The following is a 5,737-nucleotide window of genomic DNA, read 5'->3' as shown; positions in this document are numbered from 1 at the left end:
TTTAGAGAAGTGAGAATGGATCAATAGTGTTAACGTGACTTCACGAGAGGGGTAAGCCAGTCTATGGTCCAGAGGTTGAGAAACTCCACTGTGAAACCTGCACACAACAGAACAACTCAGCATGTGTTGCTGGTAGAAGTCAATAAACACTGTAGAAATTGGTTAAGATGTGTTCAGTGTGCATTGGTGCTGGAGATGTGGGGCCAGTACAAAATGGCACCCTATTCCCTGTAGTTGACTACTTTGGTCAAGGGAAAAGGGTGCCATTTGTGAAGTGAACTTGGACTAGAGAAGCAATATGACAGAGGCAGAGAGAACATGCTGTCAAGCAAAAATTGGTGTATTATTTATTTCTGTCTTCAAAAATGTACAATCTTTGTGAGCGAGACGAGTGCCTCTGACCAGTGGTCAGGAAAGTGCAGGGAGAGTATAAGCTAGAGCAGGCAAAAGCAATCATACACAGAGCAGAGCAATCGTACACAGAGCAGAGCTTCTAGTGCAACTGTCAAGGATCAGAGTTCAAAGAGAAAGCCTTGCTGTGAGGAGTGCGTGATGAGTCCTATCAATAGCTGCATAAGCCAAATGCTGTTTACAGAGAACACAAGTCTCTTTCTACATGGGATGAAAGATCGGAGTCTGAGCAGAACATTATGCACCAGTGCCATATATACACAGTACCAGTCAAAAGTTTGGACACACCTACTCATTGAAGGGTTTTCAAAATTTTTACTATTTTTTACATTGTAGAATAATAGTGAAGACAATAGTGTAGACCTTACAGTGAAATGCTTACTTAAGAGCCCCTAACCAACAATGCAGTTTAAAAATGAAAAAATATGAGTAAGAATAAGAAATAAAAGTAACAAGTAATTAACGAGCAGCAGTAAAATAGCAATAGCAAGACTATACACAGGGGGTACCGGTACAGAGTCAATGTGTGGGGGCACCGGTTAGTTGAGGTAATATGTACATGTAGGTAGAGTTATTAAAGTGACTATGCATAGATGTTAACAACAGAGAGTAGCAGCGGTGTAAAGGGGGGGGGGGGGGGGGCAATGCAAACATGCTATGTCAAATTATTACTGTACAAACTGAGTTGAATCACTCACACACACACTTATATACAGAAAGGGTTATATAATTCCTTTAAAACATTTACAAAGGGTAATAAGGAAATTAGTTTACAAAATGTATTATGCACTTCTATGGCTTGGGGGTAGAAGCTGTTTAGAAGCCTCTTGGACCTAGACTTGGTGCTCCGGTAGAACAGAGAACAGTCTATGACTAGGGTGGTTGGAGTCTTTGACAATTTTTAGGGCACTGCCTGGTGTAGAGTTCCTGGATGGCAGGAAGCTTGGCCCCAGTGATGTACTGGGCCGTACGCACTACCCTCTGTAGTGCCTTGCGGTCGGAGGCCAAGCAGTTGCCATACCAGGCAGTAATGCAACCAGTCAGGATGCTCTCAATGGTGCAGTTGTATCACCTTTTGAGGATCTGAGGACCCATGCCAAATCTTTTCAGTCTCCTGAGGGGGAATAGGTTGTTCACGACTGTCTTGGTGTGCTTAGACCAAGTTAGTGTGTTGGTGATGTAGACACCAAGGAACTTGAAGCTCTCAACATGCTCCGCTACAGCCTCGTCGATGAGAATGGGGGCATGCTCGGCCCTCTTTTTCCTGTAGTCCACAATCATCTCCTTTGTCTTGATCATGTTGAGGGAGAGGTTGTTGTCCTGACACCACACAGCCAGGTCTATGACCTCCTTCCTATAGACTGTCTCATCGTTGTCTGTGATCAGACCTACCACTGTTGTGTCATCGGAAAATGTAATGATGGTTTTGGAGTCGTGCCTGGCTGTGCAGTCATGAGTGAACAGGGAGTACAGGAGGGGACTGAGCACACACCCCTGAGGGTGGAATACTACATGATTCCATATGTGTTATTTTATAGTTTTAATGTCATCACTATTATTCTACAATGTAGAAAATAGTAAAAATAAAGAAAACCCCTATAATGAGTAGGTGTGTCCAAACTTTTGAACGGTACTGTATATACAGTGCATTCAGAAAGTTTTCAGACCCCTTGACTTTTTCCACATTTTGTTACGTTACATCCTTATTCTAAAATGGATTGACACATTTTTTCCCCTCATCAAGCTACACACAATACTCCATAATGACAAAGCGAAAACAGGTTTTTATACATTTTTATAAGTATTCAGACCCTTTGCTACGAGACTCAAAATTGAGTTCAGGTGCATCCTGTTTCCATTGATCATCCTTGAGATATTTCTACAACTTGATTGGAGTCCACCTGTGGTACATTCAATTGATTGGACATGATTTGGAAAGGCACACACCTGTCTATATAAGGTCCCACAGTTGACAATGTGTGTCAGAGCAAAAACCAAGCCATGAGGTCAAAGGAATTGTCTGTGGAGCTCCAAGACAGGATTGTGTCGAGGCACAGATTTGGGGAAGGGTACCAACAAATGTCTGCAGCATTGAAGGTCCCCAAGCACATAGTGGCCTCCATCACTCTTAAATGGAAGAAGTTTGGAACCACCAAGACTCTTCCTAGAGCTGGACACCAGGCCAAACTGAGCAATCGGGGGAGAAGAGCCGTGGTCAAGGAGGTGACCAAGAAACCGATTGTCACTCTGATAGAGCTCCAGAGTTACTCTATGGTGATGGGAGAACCTTCCAGATGGACAACCATCTCTGCAGCACTCCACCAATCAGGCTTTTATGGTAGAGTAGCCAGACGGAAGCCACTCCTCATTAAAAGGCACATTTAAGGCAGCTTGAATTTTGTGAAGAGGCACCTAAAGGCACCTAAAGAACTCAGACCATGAGAAACAAGATTCTCTGGTCTGATGAAACCAAGATTGAACTTTGGCCTGAATGACAAACATCACGTCTGGAGGAAACCTGGCACCATCCCTACGGTGAAGCATGGTGGTGACAGCATCATGCTGTGGGGATGTTTTTCAGCGGGAGACTAGTCAGGATTGAGGGAAAGTTGAACGGAGCAAAGTACAAAGAGATCCTGATGAAAACCAGGGCGCTCAGGACCTCAGACTGGGGTGAAGGTTCACCTTCCAACAGGACAACAACCCTAAGCACACAGTCAAGACAACGCAGAAGTGGCTTCGGAACAAGTCTCTGAATGTCCTTGTTTGGCCCAGCCAGAGCCCAGACTTCAACCCAATCGAACATCTCTGGAGAGACCTGAAAATACCATCCAACCAGACAGAGCTTGAGAGGATCTGCAGAGAAGAATGGGAGAAATTCCCCAATTACAGGGTGTGCCATGCTTGTAGCGTTATACCCAAGAAGACTTGAGGCTGTAATCACTGCCAAAGGTGCTTCAACAAAGTACTTATTCTTAATACATTTGCAAAAAAAAATCGAAAAATGTATTTTTGCTTTGTCATTATAGGGTATTGTGAATAGATTGATAAAGGGGGAAAAAAAACAATTGAATCTATTTTAGAATATGGCTGTAACGTCACAAAATGTGGAAAAAGTCAAGGAGTCTGAATACTTTCCAAATGCACTGTATATATAGTTATATATATATTTACAAACGTATGTGGACACCCTTCAAATTGAAGTGTAGCACGTAAAAATTGTCTCTCCTCAGTTGCAACACTCTACCGAGTTCCAGACTGCCCCTGGAAGCAACGTCAGCACAATAACTGTTAATCGAGAGCTTCATGAAATGGGTTTCCATGGCCGAGCAGCCGCACATAAGCCAAAGATCACCATACGCAATGCCAAGCATCGGTTGGAGATGTGTAAAGCTCGCCGCCTTTGGATTTTGGAGTGATAAATTCCGCTTCACCATCTGGCAGTCCGACAGACAAATCTGGGTTTGGTGGATGCCAGGAGAATTCTACCTGCCCCAATGCATATTGCCAACTGTAAAGTTTGGTGGAAGAGGAATAATGGTCTGGGGCTGTTTTTCATGGTTCGGGCTAGGCCCCTCAGTTCCAGTATAGGGAAATCTTAATGCTACAGCATACAATTACATTCTAGATGATTCTTTGCTTCTAAATTTGTGGCAACAGTTTGAGGAAGGCCCTTTCCTGTTTCAGCATCCCAAGTGCCACCATGCACAAAGCGAGGTCCATACAGAAATGGTTTGTTGAGATCGGTGTGGAAGAACTTGACTGGCCTGCACAGAGCCCTGACCTCAACCCCATCGAACACTTTTGGGATAAATTGGATCGCCGACTCTGAGCCAGGCCTAATCGCCCAACATCAGTGCCCGACCTCACTAATGCTCTTGTGTCTGAATGGAAGTATGTCCCCGCAGCAATGTTCCAACATCTCTTCCTAGAAGAGTGGAGGCTGTTATAGCAGCAAAGGGGGGACCAACTCCATATTAATGCCCATGATTTTGGAATGAGATGTTCGACGAGCAGATGTCCACATACTTTTGGTCATGTAGTGTGTATATCTAAATATGGATCTGTTCTGCACTATTCGACTAAAACGTTACATTCAAACTGAATTGACTGAATGACTGTAGACTTACGAAAGAGTTTCAAACCATAACAAGCAAATCAGTAATATCCAAGAATTGCCAACTGGTTGGCAAAGAAAGCTATGTGGTATCGAAAGACACTGTTTATCTCACACACAATCACAGGCTTGACAGCCTTTGCTTGGATTGTTTAGGTAATGTGAATTCTGAACTATTTTGATTGATATGACTGTATTATTGTACAAGATGATGTATGTTGTATTGGATTGAAATTATTGTGCAATACAACACAAAACCAAACTGAAAGAAGCATTGATTTCTACACACTAGGCTGGTCTTGTTATGAATCTCAGGACCACAGAAGAACAGCAGCAAAACTGTGCATTTAAAAGATGACTTCTCTGTCATCAACCCAGAGCACTACAGGAGTTACTGTGTCCTTATGATCCTTATGATCCAGATTATCACTAATTTTACAACAATGATGAAACTCCTTATTGAACATTCTAACTTTTTATAACCATACATAAACCCAAAAGATACAGTATGACATGTGTATCCCAATAGGTATTGCATTGTCTTTATAGTAGTCTACTTGCTTAGGTCCTGCAATAAATCACATATCATACCTGCCTCTAACATCCATATATGTCATACGTTACTATGTACATCTAATGCATTAACCCCCCAAAACCATACGGAGCTCTTTAAGGTAAATGATTCAAACCTACAATGAGGCATACTGTAGGAGAAATCACCTATAGCCTGCTTCAGTACAGTATGAAACATCCACTGTTTATTGCATGTGTTAATCAAATCAAATCAAATTGTATTTGTCACATGCTTCCTAAACAACAGGTGTGGACTAACGATGAAATGATTACTCACTTAATGACAGCCAAGTAACACTAGCTATCACCCAGAGAATGCTAAGGTCTGACTCTCCACCTTTTATCCTGTGCAAGCTTCAGAGTGTGTGTTCATGCAGGTTGTGGTAAGTGTTGAGAAAAATTGTATAGCTATTGCTTTGTACAAGCTTCTGGACAAAGGGACCAACATAGCTTCAGTGCCCTGTGTGAATCTTACAGTGCTAAAGGAGATACTTTACCATCTGTTATTATAATATTCACAAAACAACCAATAACATGGTCATGCTCCCAACATTCTAAATTGGCAACCTGAAACTAACCAAACAGTTTCTTTCCCGAAATACAACATTCATACGTGAATCACACAAATAAATATTG

The sequence above is a fragment of the Salmo salar genome, chromosome ssa22, assembly GCF_905237065.1.
Source record: "Salmo salar chromosome ssa22, Ssal_v3.1, whole genome shotgun sequence".
NCBI lineage: Eukaryota > Metazoa > Chordata > Actinopteri > Salmoniformes > Salmonidae > Salmo > Salmo salar.
The sequence above is the reverse complement of the archived record's forward strand: the minus strand, read 5'-3'. Positions refer to the sequence as shown.